General features: G+C 47.8%; 1 pseudogene; it reads right to left on the reverse strand.

Moving 5' to 3' along the window:
• Positions 1-3,945: 3,945 nt before the first annotated feature.
• Positions 3,946-6,700, reverse strand: LOC123076647 (peroxidase 1-like; annotated as a pseudogene).
• Between the last annotated feature and the right edge of the window lie 12,459 nt (positions 6,701-19,159).

Raw genomic sequence — 19,159 nt, forward strand, 5'->3', positions numbered from 1 at the left:
GCTGCCGCCGGTCCGTCCCATCTCCGTTGGCCTCTAGACCATGGAGGTGCGGAGGATCTCAGACCCCCGTCAGCGGGAGGGACCCCGTTCTCGTTCTTGTTAGAGTTAGCGTCTTGGTTGGTCCAAAAAATCCTGTGTCGGTCAATCAACCACAGGGATCGGGTATGTGTTTTTTTTTCTTTTACTTTTTGATATGTTTGTGACTACACCTTCTTTCAAACATGTGTTTGGTATTATATAAACCAGGCCGGTGCATTATTACAAAAAAAGGACGAAAATCTGTTTCGATGAATGGGATCATAAATATTGCAAGCATAATACTTTGAAACAACAAGAAAAACAAACCGACGGAGCACTTGAACTCCCAGAATGTCTTACATTTAAAAGCAGAGGGTGTAGTACTTTGGAGCAAGTTAAGATTGAGGATGTATGAATTGCATGATGTATTGATTTGGTGCAATGTGCACGGTATATATAAGTACAAGGTGGGGCCTCTAGCTCAATCTATACAACAAACTAGAGAGGTGGGCCTAATGTACAAAAGACAATATACATGCATGAATATCATACTCAACACCCCCCCCCCCCCACGCAGTCGAAGCGGCACCTCCGCTGACGCAAAGAGAGCCACCTGTTCCCGAACAAAATGAATATCCAACTCAATATGCTTGGTCCGTCGATGATGCACCGGGTTAGCGGAAAGGTAGACCGCCGAGACGTTGTCGCAGTAGACCACCATGGCATGGTCAACAGGATAAGATAGCTCCTGAAGCAGCTGACGAAGCCACGAACACTCGGCGACGGCGTTGGCCACCGCACGATACTCAGCCTTAGCACTGGAGGGAGAGACCGTGGGCTGCCGCTTGGACAACCACGAGATAAGTGAGGGTCCAAGGTAGACACAATAGCCCGAGGTGGAGCGACGTGTGTCAGGTCAGCCCGCCCAGTCTGCATCCGAGTAGGCAGTGAGGGCGGTGTCAGCGGAGGCGTGAAGCGTAACTCCAAGATCCATAGTGCCGCAGACATAGCGGAGAATCCGCTTGACAGCAGCCCAGTGAACATCCCGAGGAGCATGCATATGAAGACACACCTGCTGCACGGCATACTGAATCTCTGGTCGAGTCAAGGTGAGGTACTGGAGAGCACCGACGATAGACCGATAGAAAGCAGCATCCGAAGCAGGAGAACCATCCGTGGCAGAGAGCTTGGCCTTCGTATCAACAGGCGTGGCGGCGGGCTTGCAGTGAAGCATGCCAGCGCGCTCCAGGAGCTCATGAGCGTACTTCCGCTGATGAAGAAAGAAGCCATCCGAACTGCGCACCACCTCAACACCGAGGAAGTAGTGCAAAGGACCCAAGTCCTTGATGGCAAACTCAGCGCGAAGACGAGCCGTGAGCTGACTGAGAAGACCAGCCGTACAAGCCGTCAGGATGATGTCGTCGACATAGAGCAGCAAGTAAGCTGTGTCAGAGCCCTAATGATAGACGAAGAGCAAGGCGTCCGAGCGGGTAGAGCGAAACCCAAGCTGGTGGAGAAACGCCACGATGCGCTGGTACCAAGCGCGCGGAGCCTGCTTGAGTCCGTACAAGGACCGCGAAAGCAGGCACACGTGGTCGGGAAGTGCCGGGTCAACAAACCCGGTGGGCTGCTGACAGAAGACCTGCTCCTTGAGATGACCATGGAGAAAGGCGTTGGAGACGTCCATCTGGTGCACCGGCCAAGAACGGGAGACCGCAAGGTGGAGAACCGTGCGTATCGTGCCGGGCTTGACGACCGGAGTGAAGGTGTCGGTGAAGTCGATGCCAGAAGATGGTGAGGTGCATAGTTCCACCGTGGACGGCAAGGGCGAAGGTTAAGGAGAAGGGAAGCAGTAGCGAGTGCGTCCGGCCAGAAGCGAGGCGGCACATTAGCATGGAACAGGAGCGTGCGAACGCAGTCGTTCAGAGTGCGAAGGACGCGTTCGGCTCGACCGTTTTGCTGTGAAGTATACGGGCATGTGAAACGAAAAACTGTGCTGTGGTGCGACAGAAAAGTGCGGAAAGCAAGGTTGTCAAACTCTTTTCCATTGTCAGTCTGAAGAGCAAGGATGGGATGCCCAAACTGCGTGCTAACATAGGAGTAAAAAGCCGTCAAAGTGGAGAGTGCATCCGACTTTCGTCGTAAAGGAAACGTCCACACATAGTGAGAATAATCATCAAGGATAACTAGATAATATAAATAGTCCGAATTACTAGGAACCGGAGAGGTCCACACATCGCTATGAATCAACTGAAAAGGAAAAGAAGCTATGGTGGTGGAGTTATTAACCGGGAGGCGAACATGTTTGCCGGCACGACAGGCATGACAGGTGTGATCCTCTATCTTATTACAACTGAAACTGAAACTCCTAAGAATATGACGAAGTGTGACGGGGTTGGGATGACCCAAACGAGCGTGCCAGAGATCGACGCCGGCGGAGAGAGCAACGGGTGCAGTGGTGGAGGTAGACGACGGATGCACCGGATAGAGCTCGTCGAGGCTGTCACATCGGTGAAGTACCATCCTGGTTCGAGCGTCCTTAACACAAAAACCAAGTCCGTCAAATTCAACAGTAACATGATTTTCACGGGTTAAACAACGAACGGAAACAAGATTCTTAATAAGATGAGGTGACACAAGTATGTTAGACAAAGTAATAGGCATGGAATTAGAAGGAAAAGAAGTGTGCCCGACATGTGTGATAGGGAGGGTGGAACCGTCGCCGACAATGATGCGGCGGTCGATGGTGACGGGAGTGAAGGAGGCAAGATTACCAGGATGAGCAAACATGTGAGCCGTAGCCCCGGTGTCCATGTACCAATCGCCGCCTCCAGTGTAGTTGTTCGGCGTAGGCGCGGTGTGCAGCGCGGCGAGGAGCACTGGATCCCAAGGTGCCGGCGGTAGGGCCGGCGAGGGCGGTGGCGGGACCGCAGGGAGACCGTAGGCGCCGCTCAGCTGCGGCAGTGGGTATCCTCCATACGGCTGCGGAGCCGCGTAGTACGCCTGATGCGCCATCGGGTGCGGCACGGGAAGGGTCGGTGCAGGCGCCCGTGGAACCGGCATAGTGTAGGCATGAACGATACCGGTCCACGGGTTGTAACCGGAGGCCAACGGAGGGGGCGCCTGGAACTGCTGCTGCTGCTGACGGGGCTGGCCGGCGCCCTGCGGCTGCTGCTGCTGCTGACCGCTGCGGCCGGCCCCACCGCGCCGACCCCCGTGGCGCCGTTCGGTGGGAGGGGCAGGCGACCCATAGGGTAGCGGGAGCAGCCCCGGCTGCTGGGTGGCCGGGTACGGTGCCGGGTGGCGCTGCGGAGGGGGCGCGGCCGGGGCGGCTGGTGGTGCCGCGGAGACGCCGCGGGTGGTGCCGGCGGCGAGAGCGGTGTGGATGGCCCGCGCCTTCACCTGCTTCATCCGCCGCTCCTCCAAGCGGAGGTACGCAACGAACTTGGCGAAGGACGGGTTGGGGATGAGACTGAGGTTCCCCGCGGCGTTGCCGAAGTCCTCATTGAGCCCGGCGGTGAGCGTGCTGAGGAGGAGGTCATCATTGACCTTGGCACCGATGTCACGAAGCTCGTCAGCGAGAGTCTTAAGGCGGCGACAATAGTCGTCAATGGAGGTGTTGTCCTGATGACACCCAAAGAACTCTAGCTGCAGAAAAACACGACGCTGGAGTTTGTTGTCGGTGAAGAGCCCGTTCAGCTTGGTCCACACGGCGCAGGCATCATCACCGTCCGTCACGACCGTCTGGAAGAGGTCGGGCATGATGGTGAGGAAAAACCAGCGGATGATCATAGTGTCGATGGTGGACCAGTCATGAAACTCGGGGACGAGGCTGGAGTCGACGGTGCCGTCCACGTGGTCCATGAGATGATACTCCCGAAACACGAGGGAGAAATACGTCTTCCACGTGTGGTAGGAGGAGTCCGCCTACGAGAGACGAACCGGCACCCGCTCGAGGATGTTGATCTTGCGGAGCTCGTTGACGTCGGGAGGGTTGGCGTCGGCGAACGGGTTGGAGTTGGTGAACGCGGATGACGTGACGGACGACATGACGACGAGGATCGGCTCGGGCGGGCGACTGCTGGCTCGGTTGGCGGCTGACGCAAAGCTGGCGATGTGCGCGAGCGGCGGCTGGTGAATAGCACGAGCGGCGGCTGGTGAATAGCACGAGCGGCGGCTGGTGCAACTACGCGAGCGGGCGGAGCGGGCGGCTGGCAATGCGCGCGTGTGGCGGCTGGCGATACGCTTGGCGGGTAGCAGCGCGCGTGGAGGCGGCTGGCGATACGCTTTGGCGGGTAGCAGCGCGCGTGGAGACTTGGCGGGTAGCAGCAGCGGGATGGAGTCGGGACGCGAGGGAGTTGGGTGCGGCGGCACGAGAGAGGAGGAGAGGCGCAGCGGCAGGGAGGAGCGGCGGCGGCCGGCGCGGGAGAGGCGCACGGGCGGCGGCGGCGGCCGCGGAAGCTAGGGTTTAGAACCTAAAAACTGATACCATGAGGATGTATGAATTGCACGATATATTGATTTGATGTAATGTGCACGGTATATATAAGTACAAGGTGGGGCCTCTACCTCAATCTATACAACAAACTAGAGAGGTGGGCCTAATGTACAAAAGACAATATATTTTTTTTGCGAATATACAAAAGACAATATACATGCACGAATATCATACTCAACAAAGATAAACATCGACAAAACCAAAAAACAGCAGCACGAACTTACAAGCAATGACCGAGGCTGGATTCACCATTTCTCCACACCTTCGTGCACATCAAACTTGTACACGTTATAGATTCCCTCACGGTACATGCTTACACCCACTCTAACGTAAGAACGCGAGTGAGTGTGCATGCTCATTATTAATTTTTTGTACTCGGTGTACATGATATGCATCAACTCGTGGCGACCTCATCGTTGCCATCGGGGGCATTATCATCGGAGCCCGGGCGGAGCAGTTCGATCGCCCTTACGGAGGCAGAAGACGATGATGGTGGCAGGTTGACGACGCTGCAATTGAGGCGGATCTCCCCCTGGGCACCGGTCTCTTGGGCTCGATCTTGCCCATCTTGATCATGGCGGCGACGAACTTCTCCTTCCATAGCGTCTCATTGGCGGCGAAGGCATCGACGGAGGCCTTGAGCGTGGCGTTGCGGACGAGCTGGTCGTCGGAGAAGTGCAGGCCGAGGTTGAGGTGCAAGAGCTTGTAGTAGTTGTTGTCCAGCACTGTCGGCGTGCTGAGGTCGATCATCGTCGTCACGTTCCTGAACTGGACCGTATTCGTCGGGCACAGCGACTCCAGCAGCGCCTGGTATGTCGGGCTGATGGTGCCGCTCGCCAGCCTCTCACGGTTCCTGAAGATGAAGGAGTCACAATGCGAGCGGCCCAAGGTGTGGGCGCCGGATAGTATCACCATCTCCTCGGCGGTTAGGGTCTTGTCCTTAAAACTTTGTATGAGCCCATCCGCTGTCAAGTTTGGACTAGGGAGGCCAAACGCGCTATCCGCAGTCGAGATGTTCCCGTCGCGGCGGCCAGCGGGGACCTGGTACAATGCATTGCCGCCGGTGAGGTTGACGCTGTCCCGGGCGGCGAAGGCAAGGATGTCGGCGCATGACACGGTGCGCGGGCAGCTCTGTTCTAGTGCGGCCCTGGCTGCATCGACGACCTCAAAGCCATGTAGGCTAGGGTTGTTCGGCGGTGCATCTCGCTCCGTTTTACCACCGCCGGGGTTGACAGATAGGAGCACCGACGCATCACAACCCTAGTGGTGTAATAAAATTTAGTGGATAAGATCATAATTAATTTGATGTGGAATTATATGCACCAACTGTACCGAAGAAAAAAAACTCAACCAAATGAAGAAAAGCGGGTAAAGTGCAAGTTTTGCAATGCTTTTTTCTCTCACATACGTGTGGCTTCCTCATGCTAGACCAAAATAACGTGTATGTTTTGTATTTAAAGTAAGTATTAGGGTCTTGAATTCAAAACCTTCCCGGCTTCAGTGTCATGTATAAGTACATGCGCTAGTGGGTTTACATAGAACTGGTGTAGAATGCTGAGGCTCCTATACTTCAAAGTTCAAACAATGGTGACACGCTGACAAATCGGACATTATTAGTCCCTACGTAATAAACGAAGTTAACTACAGTATCATGCTTAGTTACAGCATCATGCGTGAACTACCTTTTGTTGGGTGGTTAGGAGTTCAGCGATATCCCTACCCATCAGAGTTCAAGTCTTTAGACATTGGTGCTCGTATTTTTCTGGATTTATTCTAGACCTTCCGGCGATGTGCTTTAGTGGGAGATTGAGAGAAAACATTCCATTAACTACGAAGGCATCTGCATGTGACTCAAAGTCCAACTTGTTATCTTCCGAGACCGCTGTTAATTTACTTGCTTAGCATGAACCCATGCGGAAGTGTATATATAGCTGCAGCTGCTCCTGATCCTATGCGACACGTGCATACCTCGACGAAGCAGTCGTGGAAGTGGAGCCGGATGAGCCCGGCCGCGACGCCGGAGTCGTTGGCGAAGGCCGCCGTGACGGCACCCCGGACGATGGCCTCGGCGTTGGGGCAGGTGGTGCTGTAAAACCCTACCTGCAGCTGCCCCTGCGCGCGGCTCGCCGTCAGGCACAGCACGGCGGTGACCAGCGCCACCATGCTGCTGCTGCTGCTTGCCATTATCGTACGTCCTGGCTGGTCAGGCTTTAGCAGTAGAGTATTTATAGAGCGAGCTAGTCAGCCAGGGGTTCGAGTGTTGACCGATTGCATTCGTTTGACAAGTCGTGCAGTGCTAGACACGCTACGTCGACGCGAGATGGAAAAGGAATAGTACCTAGCCGAGGCGACGTGGGGCTGGACCTCTGCCTCGATCTTGAGTTCGTCGCCACCATGGCTGCTAAAGTCAAGGTGAGGAGAGGTGCTGCAGGCGCAGGGACCCTGCCGGACTGATGGATCATGTTGTAGGTGCCAGCGACTCGACTTGGATTTGGACGTGTAGCTGCGCGGTGACAGGGAGACCTCCTCGTATATGAAATTGACACACCAACTCTTGAGTTCGAATGGCGATGCGCCTAGATGGAGACGACGAGGCACCTCGCATCTCGTAGCTGAAGGTCAGCTTTCGGCCGGCTGGTGCAGTTGGTACGAAGCTTCTAGCTTGGGACCGATGGCATGCATGCATGCATGAAGTTTGGTACGAAGCTCCTAGCTTGGGACCGGTGGCATGCATGTTACGAAGCTCCTAGCTATGGCCACCGGACTTGCATACCTCGGACGCAAGCCAGCAAGGTCAGCACTCGCATTCCGGTCGTCGCTTCAGAGGGAGAGGCGAGGCGGGAGGAAGAAGAAGGGCAAAAGGAGCGAGCGCTTTACTCATCAAGTGCTGGTCTGACTAGTCTTTGCCTGCTCGGTTTCATTTGTCTCAAGCATTCGATCAATTCGGCCTGACTAGTCGGCAAGCAAGCAAGCCTGCCTATTCTGCCTGTCTCACTTGTACGAGGATGATGTCATCTACGGACCGGAGGCCGGAGGCGTGCAACACCGCCGCAGATTTGTCTAAAATCTTCATCCATACGATACGAGGGATTTTTGATGTTTTATATCTACCCCATTCTTCCCAGGGCGCCTCCAAAGCAGCTCGCCAAACGGATCTCATCAAATATCCATGGACATGTCCAGACGTGCCTGCACACATCCGACTGGACTAAGACCATCCAAACATGTCCCTCGAATAAGGTGGATATCGATTTTCCGTAATATAATTTTAGATTAGTTTTTACAATAATACAAAAGATCTCTGAAAACAACTAAAAGAAACTACTCTACTCCCGGTTGGAGGTGAGGTTGATGACCCCCGCACAGGAGCCATCGGCCTCGTTCTCGTTGGCGGTCGGAGCCATGTGCCTCTTTCGCATCGTTGTCGTGCTAATGCGGCGCCTCATCATCCTTAGCCTCGAGCTTCTCGAAAAGTTACTCTCATAGCGTGTTGTTGGTGCGGAGCTGGCCGCGCTCGTGGTCAATCATACGGGTGCTCTACACCGTTCCGTGTTCTTGTCGACGACATCCGGGTACACAAGGATCTTTGCTGCGGCTGCATAATCCGCGCGCTCCGCCTGCAGTTGAGACACCGTAGCGTGGAGCTCCTACAAGAGTGTCCGCTTGAAATGCTCCTCCGCCTGTTGCATGGTGAAGATGTCGTCCGCCGCGCCACCGGCGACATCGGCGACCATAATATCCTCCTTTGCCACGGGTGTCTCCTCCTCCCGTGACCTCCACCATGGCCATGGGATCGCTTTCCTCCTCGTCCACCATCTCTTCCTCCTCCGAGCTCTACTCTAGAGAGCTGGAAGGTTGGTCCGCATCAACGTGGGCCTGACGTCGGGCTTCTGCTGCGTGGACCTTTGCTGCGATTTCGGTGCTGCGCTCCGGAGTCAACATCTTGTCCCATGTGATCTTGGTATGGACAATGGCAATGGTAGATGCGAACTAGGGGGGTTTGGACGATGGCGGAGGGGTGGGGAGATGGACTAAAAGGTAGGGTTTTGGTGGGTGACTGACCGACTTTTCAATAGATGGGGCAGGCGAAGTGGCGAAGGTTCAATGTGGGCAACTGAGGTAGGCTTTTAGGGTGGCGTGCCGACATGACTGTAGATAGGCGGACGTCCGATGAAGATGGTGTGAATGCGGGGGGTTCTATAGCCGGAGATGCCTTTCGGGGTGGGTCCAATGTGTCAGAGTCAGACGTGTCTCACACATGGACTCCCCCGATTTCCCCCCGAATTGGGGCTAGGCTAGAAAATTCAAATGTTCGGATAGGTCCTGATCAATTTGGTGATCCGCGTTGAACGGCTCAAAGTGTCTGAACCGTCTAATTCGAACATTTGAGATTTATTTGAAGATCTCATTGGACATGACCTTATTCGGCAAACCGGTATTTTTGTCCTCTAACAGGTTGGGTCTACGTGCAATGTCAATTTTGCTCCTCAAATACAGTTGACCTGAACCGGCCCCTTGTTCCCCCTTATGGTGGGGCAACCTCTCCATGGCGGTCATTCATCGCTCTTTTACTTCCACGTAGTTGGTGTGCTTTCCCTTTCCTCTCTCGTCTTCAGCTTGCTCGCATCGTTGATGGTTATGACTTGCATGAAACAGTGGCCATGGAGGTTAGGTCTTCCCTCAAGGAACTCAGAAGGGCCGCAGTATCAAGTCGACCGTCATAATAACCACCAATATGGTGATCTGGACCCAAAATGGCACTCTAACAGAGTCGCCATATGCATCTCAATCTGACATAAGTTTTGGACTTCATGCCATATCACTAGTAGAAAACAGGGCTTAGGTCACAGGGCAGTTTTCACATTAGCCCCGGTTCAGTCACGAACCGGGACTAATGTGAGCATTGGTCCCGGTTCGTGAGCCCAGGGGGCCGGCCGGGGCCTCGTGGGCATTGGTCCCGGTTCGTATGGACCCTTTGGTCCCGGTTGGTGGTACAAACCGGGATCAATGGGCCACGCTCCTGGCCCACCACCCTTTAGTCCCGGTTCATACCACAAACCGGGACTAAAGGGCTGGTCCTAGTTGCGGCCAGTGTTTAGTCCCACCTCGCCAACCGAAGGGCGCTCACACCAGTTTATAAGCCCGTCCCTCTATGCCTTGTTGAGCTTCTATTAAAGTGAAAATAGATGCCCTTATACAGGAAATTTGACTTAAATTCATAGTAAATTTCATAGAAATTTAGTATGAATTTAGGTTGAATTTTCTCTATAAGTGCATCTATGTTCATTTTTTATATTTATAAAATAAATAAACCTTAATAAATAAATAAAACTAAATAAACCTTAATAAAATAAAATAAAATAAACTATAGTAACTACAATAAATAAACCTTAATTAATTAAGTAAAAATAGCAGCAAGTAAAATAAATAAAAATAGCAGCAGTAAAATAAATAAAAATAAAATAATTAAAGTAAAAGACATAAGTAATTAGAAATAAAATAAATAAGTTTTTTGTTGTAAGTAGAAAGAAAACCTTTTCAGAGTTCATTTGAAATGCTTTTCAATTTTAGGGTCTTATAGCTCAAAATAATTAGTAAATGCATGAAAAATAACAAATGAAGTCAGAAAGGATTGACAAATGATGATGTGGCTTTGAATGGTGCATTTTGAACACACAAAAAGTCAGGAGTTCAAATAAGTTTTAAAAAATGAAATCCCTTTGTAACAGACGAGTTTCCGGATGAAATCCTGATACTTTGAAAGAGATTGTCCGTTTTGTACACGAAGTGCATCCAGTTTTTGCCGTAACCCTCTCAACTTTCTTGCACATGCTATGTGGATGAAATGATGATATCATGCCAACTTTCAACCTTTTCAGAGTTCATTTGAAATGCTTTTCAATTTTAGGGTCTTATAGCTCAAAATAATTAGTAAATGCATGAGAAATAACAAATGAAGTCAGAAAGGATTGAAAAATGATGATGTGGCTTTGAATGGTGCATTTTGAACACACAAAAAGTCAGGAGTTCAAATAAGTTTAAAAAATGAAATCCCTTTGTAACAGACGAGTTTCCGGATGAAATCCTGATACTTTGAAAGAGATTGTCCGTTTTGTACACGAAGTGCATCCAGTTTTTGCCGTAACCCTCTCAACTTTCTTGCACATGCTATGTGGATGAAATGATGATATCATGCCAACTTTCAACCTTTTCAGAGTTCATTTGAAATGCTTTTCAATTTTAGGGTCTTATAGCTCAAAATAATTAGTAAATGCATGAGAAATAACAAATGAAGTCAGAAAGGATTGAAAAATGATGATGTGGCTTTGAATGGTGCATTTTGAACACACAAAAAGTCAGGAGTTCAAATAAGGTTTAAAAAATGAAATCCCTTTGTAACAGACGAGTTTCCGGATGAAATCCTGATACTTTGAAAGAGATTGTCCGTTTTGTACACGAAGTGCATCCAGTTTTTGCCGTAACCCTCTCAACTTTCTTGCACATGCTATGTGGATGAAATGATGATATCATGCCAACTTTCAACCTTTTCAGAGTTCATTTGAAATGCTTTTCAATTTTAGGGTCTTATAGCTCAAAATAATTAGTAAATGCATGAGAAATAACAAATGAAGTCAGAAAGGATTGAAAAATGATGATGTGGCTTTGAATGGTGCATTTTGAACACACAAAAAGTCAGGAGTTCAAATAAGTTTAAAAAATGAAATCCCTTTGTAACAGACGAGTTTCCGGATGAAATCCTGATACTTTGAAAGAGATTGTCCGTTTTGTACACGAAGTGCATCCAGTTTTTGCCGTAACCCTCTCAACTTTCTTGCACATGCTATGTGGATGAAATGATGATATCATGCCAACTTTCAACCTTTTCAGAGTTCATTTGAAATGCTTTTCAATTTTAGGGTCTTATAGCTCAAAATAATTAGTAAATGCATGAAAAATAACAAATGAAGTCAGAAAGGATTGAAAAATGATGATGTGGCTTTGAATGGTGCATTTTGAACACACAAAAAGTCAGGAGTTCAAATAAGGTTTAAAAAATGAAATCCCTTTGTAACAGACGAGTTTCCGGATGAAATCCTGATACTTTGAAAGAGATTGTCCGTTTTGTACACGAAGTGCATCCAGTTTTTGCCGTAACCCTCTCAACTTTCTTGCACATGCTATGTGGATGAAATGATGATATCATGCCAACTTTCAACCTTTTCAGAGTTCATTTGAAATGCTTTTCAATTTTAGGGTCTTATAGCTCAAAATAATTAGTAAATGCATGAAAAATAACAAATGAAGTCAGAAAGGATTGAAAAATGATGATGTGGCTTTGAATGGTGCATTTTGAACACACAAAAAGTCAGGAGTTCAAATAAGGTTTAAAAAATGAAATCCCTTTGTAACAGACGAGTTTCCGGATGAAATCCTGATACTTTGAAAGAGATTGTCCGTTTTGTACACGAAGTGCATCCAGTTTTTGCCGTAACCCTCTCAACTTTCTTGCACATGCTATGTGGATGAAATGATGATATCATGCCAACTTTCAACCTTTTCAGAGTTCATTTGAAATGCTTTTCAATTTTAGGGTCTTATAGTTCAAAATAATTAGTAAATGCATGAAAAATAACAAATGAAGTCAGAAAGGATTGAAAAATGATGATGTGGCTTTGAATGGTGCATTTTGAACACACAAAAAGTCAGGAGTTCAAATTAGGTTTAAAAATGAAATCCCTTTGTAACACACGAGTTTCCGGATGAAATTTAAACTATTCAAATTTGGAAACTAATGGATTAACAGAAAGTTTATAATTATTCTGAGCTAAAAGCAAAAAGAATAAAAAAATAAAGCAAAAATCAAAAGAAAATAAATAATTCAAAAAACAAAAAAATACTGGAAAAAATAGAAAAATGCCGCCTAATGGGCCACACAGCCTGCATACGACTAGAAACCCATCTGCACATGGGCCAGGATGCAGGCCCGCAGGCCCAATAGGCCCAACATGGCAATGACAAAGGTAGGCATGTATAATGCCTGCATATTAGAGAGGAGCTCAGCACCTGAGCTGCAGCGCAGCTTATAAACAGGTGCTGAGCTCTCTCAGCTAGCGAGGTGGGACTAAACTTCCCACCGCACCGCGCCAGCACATTAGTCCCGGTTGGTGGCTCCAACCGGAACCAATGCTCCCCTTTGGTCCCGGTTGGTGCCACCAACCGGGACCAAAGCCCTCTGCTTCCCGCCCTTTGCGCTGGTGAAAAGAGGCCTTTAGTCCCGGTTGGTGGCACCAACCGGGACCAAAGGGTGGGTATTGGTTCCGGTTGGAGCCACCAACCGGGACCAAAGCCTTTGCTATATAAGTAGCACTTTGGAAATTTTCTGATTTCCATCGCCAGTGTCCCCCCGCCCGACGACGCCGCGAGCTCGATCTACGCCGCCAGGCTGCCCCGTCGTCGTCGCCGTCGCCCGTGCCCCCGAGCCCACGCCATCGCCCGTCGCCGTCGTCCTCCGCCCCCCCGCCGCCGTCGCCGTCGGCCTCCGCCGCGCGCCCCCGAGCCGTCGCCCCGTATACGTCACCGTCGCCGCCCTCCGCCCCGGCCCGCCGCGGTCGCCGTCGCCCTCCGCCACCCTGTGAGCGCCGCCCCGATCCCCTCCTCCTCCTCCCTGTAATGGCCGCCGCCGCTGCCGCCGCGCCCCCTAGCTATAGTACTGTACGTAGTTTAATTTAGATTTGTAATTTAGTTGTATTAATTTGGATGTGTAGTTAGATGTGTAGTTAATTTAGTTGTTGTAATTTAGATGTATTAATTTAGATGTGTAGTTTAGATTTTTCATATTTAGAAGTCATTTATGTATGTTCATATTTAGAAGAAAAAGAAGGAGAGAAAAAAGGAAAATAAGAAGAGGAAGAAGGAGAAGAAGAAGAAGAATAAGAAGAAGAGGAGAGGAAGTAGAGGAGAAATAAATAAGAAGATGAAAAAGAAGAAAAAAGAGTAGAAGAAGAAATAGAGGAGAAGAAGAAATAGAATAATATATTATTCTATTTTTTCTTCTTCTCCTCTATTCCTTCTTCTTCTCCTCTTTTTTTCTTTTTTTTCTTCGATCTCCTCCTCTATTCCTTTCTTCTTCTCCTCTTTTTTTCGTCTTCTTCCTCTTCTTATTTTTTATCGGGTATGTCGTTGTCGATATATGTACCCCCCTCCCCGATAACTTTTAGTAAGTACTACTTAGAAAGTGTTTAATAGAATTAGTTAGAAAAATAATAGAACTAGTTAAACTAGCTAGTTTATTTGTAGTAAGTACTACTTTATTCTATTTATAGTAAGGAAATTAATAGAACTAGTTTGTTTTTTTAGTTAAAGCAATTATTCCCGCATCGACGTCGACGATGCCTATCCCGCATCCTCGTCGTCGACTCGGCGGAGGAGGCCGGCTTGATCAGAGGGGCCATGTCCGGGACTGGGCTCCGCCGGGCTGGTTTTGGGAGGTGCTACCTTCCGGTGGGCGTAGGTTGGTGAGGAACCAGCCCGTCGTTGACCCGATCCTTGTTTGGTGGCGCTCGCGTGGGCCAGTGACGGTGCCGAGGCTTCCGGACACCGCGGAGGTGGTACGTCACCGTGTCAGCGAGGAGGACCAGCACGTCCGTCGCTACATGGTTGCGTTGGAGGGCAGGTTCGACAATACCTGGCAGGTTCTTCAGGGATCTCACTGGAGCTATGATCCTGTGATGGTTCCGTCCCTTTGGGTGTCCACCGCCCGCGCCGATACCCGTCGGGCGCTACTGTTCTAGCTGTACTAGCGATGCTATATGTATGATAGTATTCGAGGTGTATTAGTGATAATATTCGGCGATGTACGGACGCATGGAGATGATGTAGTTTTGCTTATAATTGAATGCATCCTAATTTGAATACTACTTTATTTTGTGATTTGATTTTGCTTATTGAATGCTCAAAGTGGAAAACTACTCCGATCCTACTTTGAATGCTAAAATTGGAGAGCACTATGATTAGTTGATAGCTTATAGGGTTTTTGTTTTCGCAGAAATCTAGGAGCCCCCCCGGCCCCTCCATCATCCCCGCCGTCGTCCCCGTCACCGCCCCCTCCGACATCGAGGTGAGACCAGCCAAATCCTCTTTTAGAAAGATAATTAAACGATATTTCGGGTTGACTGTAAGTCTGTCGAGTCTCCACCATATATGAGAGGACGAAGAATCCCGACTGTTGTCGTGGGGGTAGCTTCTCCTTCGTTCCCGTGTGCTAGACAATTTGGTGTAATGCACTCGAGAACGAAAGGAGGAGCTACCATCACCGACGGTCGCAAATGTCAGAGAGGAATCAGTGAGGGAGAGTTCCACCATATATATATGAGAGGACGAAGAATCCCGACTGTTGTCGTGGGGGTCGCTTCTCCTTTGTTCCCGTGTGCTAGCTAGACATTTTGGTGTAATGCACACGGGGACAAAGGGAGGAGCGACCATCACCAACGGTCGAATGTATACACCACGTGAGCTGAGAGTTTTCAAGAAAAGACTCGACAAACCGATAGTCAACCCGTGATGAATAATAATGATCTAACTTAGGTTTTTTAGTACATATATTTAATTGTAGATGTTTAATATTTGAATTATATATGAACATAGGAAATGTCGTACTCGGACGACGAAAGTCTCCCGGGGGAGTGCGACTGGTGCCACGACGACCGAGGTCAGTGCGACAGGCCTCACCTGGACGAAGATCGGCGCTTCAGTATTAAGCTGGAGGAGACGTTCGATGTTGAAACGGTACGCAACGACGACAAGTGTTATTTTTTCGTAATTAAGCACGACTTCAACTATTTCAACGTGTACTTTTCATCTTTTACAATTCGGCTAGCTTATCCCATGCCATGCAAGACGCTACGTCTTGGAGAGGATGGGTTTTGAAGACCATGAAAGTATGGAAACAAAGAAAATTCACCTAAGGACCCATCATGATATAGATTTTGAAGTAAAGCTGTATAATTCTGAGAGCGTAACCCATTTTGGTTGCAAAAATTGGGAAGCATTTTGCAAGATGTATGGTTTTGATGAGGGTATGCTTGTCACCATGGATCTTGGTGATCCTGACATCGAGCAAGACAATATGGACATTTGGGTCCTTGTTGATACGCCTCCAATTCTACCGCTATGTGAGTTTCTCAAACATAGTTATTAGCTAATTTATATTGTTCATTTCAAAATAGTTGACAGCTTATTTTCATTGACAGCTTATTTTGATTGTTCAAACAATGTGCGGAACATGGTAGACAGAACCTACTACACCGATGGCTCTGAGTTAACTTATAAGGAGAAAACTCATCTGGTCGGATTTTGTACTGATATTGAGAATTACAATATCTACAATCAAACTCCTCATCATTATGGTCCTCCATACGTGCCACTAGTGCACGTGTTGAACTACGGTAACTACTATGGAGATACCCTGGTAAGATTTCTTACTATTACGACATCCGTGCATATTTTGCATAGTTCTAAAACTAGTGCATTATCATTGCTAACTATGAAGTTATTACTATGTTTTTCAACAGATAATCCCAGAGGATTGTGTGCCTCATTTGATGTATCAGAATGGTAGGCTTGATGTTTTGAATATACAACCAGGTCATCCTACGAATCTCAACTGTCCATACCGGATTTCTAAAAGAAGTGGAGACATGCAAATCAAAGAATGGAAAAAATGTATGGACAGTCGCAAGGAGCTTCTTGGAAGCAAAAGGAAGCGAGGCGCAAGAATTGGAGACAGGATGATCTCCATTCTCCATAATGGAGAGTCAGGGTCTATATTGTTTTATGCTATTTTACCTTAAAGAGGGTATTTCGGTCCTACCTAATACTGATGATCATGTGCTAAGAACAATTAAGTAGGGTTGGTTCGATGACTGTGAGGATGATGATCGTATGACTTGTTATTAATAACGAGTAGAAGTTGTATGATGATGATTAGTAGGACTTGTTATTATATATGATGATGCATGATGCGTGCATGAAGAGTTATTATATATCAGCGGGTGAAATGAACATGGATTGGATTGAAGTGAAGGCAACATGCATGTGGTGCGTGTCGAAAGTAGTAAAATCCAAACTTGATCAAGTCCGGATTAGTATTACTTTCGACATGCACCACATGTTGCCTTCACTTCAATCTAAGCCATGTTTAGGCATAGCAGTACGTAGCGTTGGTAAACCAAGCACGGAGATATAAGAGAGGACACTTCTCTCTAATAGCTACCTAATAACAACCTAAATTAACCCCCCAAAACCCCCAACCCCCCCCCCTTTAAAAAAAACAAAAACCTCAGCTCCTGCCAGGTGCTGACGCGTGGATGCCTATTGGTCCCGGTTGGTGGCACCAACCGGGAACAAAGGACCTCCTGCCTGGGCTCCCCGCACCGGCCACGTGGACGGCCTTTAGTCCCGGTTCGTGTAAGAACCGGGACTAAAGGGCTAGGGCATTAGTAACGACCCTTTAGTCCCGGTTCCTGAACCGGGACTAAAGGCCCTTATAAACCGGGGTAAAAGCCCCTTTTCCTACTAGTGTATCTAGCCCACGAGCCTCCATATTTGAAGGCTGTGGGCGTTGGTTTGGAGCACGGGAAAGGGAAGTTTCAATCCAACATGTTCCTCCCGTGCACATCCAAGTCAATGGCACTCCATTCATACGGTAGCCACTTCCGCCATGCCAATGCCGTAGCTGCTTATCCCCCAGAAAGACCGCTAATTAATGACTACTATCACGTTTCACACTGGTGTCCCACACCACACGCGACAACCCCCAGTTTTCTCACAGGAGTGCGTCCATTCGCGAATATATAAACCCCTACAGAAGGATAACTGTGCTTTTCATTTCCCGAGAAGCACAACTTGTGCTTCACGTGGAACAGCTGTGCTTTTTCATTTTTCGAGAAGCACATTTTTTGCTTCACGTGGGAAGCACAATTTTTTCCGCATGATACACAACTGTGTTCTTCAATTTTGGGATGCATAGTTTCTTTCACATGGTGTGCTTCATGCGATTAAAACTAGAAAAACAAAAAAAAAATCAGTTTCCCTAGAAAAACATAGGAAAAATTAAGTGAAATCCGAAACCCCAAAAAACAGTGGAAAAAAATCCTTGGCAAAACCGTGCAGGACAAAAACTGGGTTTCCGTGATGCCCCCAACACGCGATACGTGGCGATTGAAGCGCTCGTGCGCGTCCGCTAGGAAGCCCCCGAGGGGGTATCCGTGGACTAGTTAGTCCTTGTTTTGGCAACCAAGCAAATATTAGCCAAAATATTGGCATTCAACCGAAGCAAGGCCATCTGTATTGGGAGCTCCTATATGATGCTAATTGTGCAAACAGTAGTCGGCCTTCCGCACAAGGAGAGCCCCGATTGAGCCGACCCATATAGCTACTTTGGCGATTAGTTTTTTTTAATTCGGCTTAAAAAAGCATGGATTTTTCAGAAAAAGTCCATACATTTTTTGAAACCGCATACTAGAAATTTGGAACATTTTTGAATTATTTTTTAAATTTGGGAACATTTGTTTTAAAAATACTAATTTTGAATTATCGAACAGTTTTGAAAACGGGAACAATTTTCGGAATTCCAAAGCAAATTTGGAAGCATGAATTTTGTTGAAATTCCTATTTTCTTGAATCTGCGAACAATTTTTTTAAACAGGAACATTTTTTTGCAACTCCGAACAAAACTTGAAAACAAAAACATTTTGAAAATCCCAACATTTTCTTGAATTTATGAAAATAGTAGAACTAAAAGAAAATAGATCGAAAAGCATTTTTGAATTTTTAAACAGGGTAGCTCGTCCTTAAAAAAAGGAATTTGAACAAAAAGCCCAATGCTAATGTATAGCCCTTGCCAACCCGGGGGATGCATTTGCACGAATTGTTTTTACAACTGTGCCCTTATAGGGGATCTTCTATATTGGGAGCTCTTATATGAGGCTCATTGTGCAAACAGTAGTCGGCCTTCCGCACAAGGAGAGCCCCGATTGAGCCGACCCATATAGCTACTGTGGTGATTAGTTTTTTAATTCGGCTTAAAAAAGCATGGATTTTTTATTAAAAAGTCCATACATTTTTGAAACCACATACTAGAAATTCAGAACATTTTTGAATTATTTTTGAAATTTGGGAACATTTGTTTTAAAAATACTATTTTTGAATTATCGAACAGTTTTGAAAATGGGAACAATTTGAAAACCCCAACATTTTCTTGAATTTATGAAAATAGAAAAACTAAAAGAAAAAAGATAGAAAAGCATTTTTGAACATTTAAACAGCCTTAAAAAAGGAATTTGAACAAAAAGCCCAGTGCTAATGTATAGCACGTGCCAACCCGGGGGTGCAGTTGCGCTATTTTTTCTTATGACTGTGCCCTCATAGGGGATCTTTTCACTGCATTTGTTTTGATCCGTGCGCACTTATCGGTGCTGGGTCACGGATGGGCTCGGAGACCATCTTTTCGTCCGTGTGCACTTTTCGGTGCTGGGTCACGGGTTGGGCTCAGCGGCCTCTTTTATTTGTGCGCTTTGGCATCTTTTCGCAGCTGACAGCCGTGCATGATCCCCGTGTTGGCGATGCACTAGGCAGAATTCGGCC

This window comes from Triticum aestivum, chromosome 3D, assembly GCF_018294505.1.
Source record: "Triticum aestivum cultivar Chinese Spring chromosome 3D, IWGSC CS RefSeq v2.1, whole genome shotgun sequence".
NCBI classification, from domain to species: Eukaryota; Viridiplantae; Streptophyta; class Magnoliopsida; order Poales; family Poaceae; genus Triticum; species Triticum aestivum.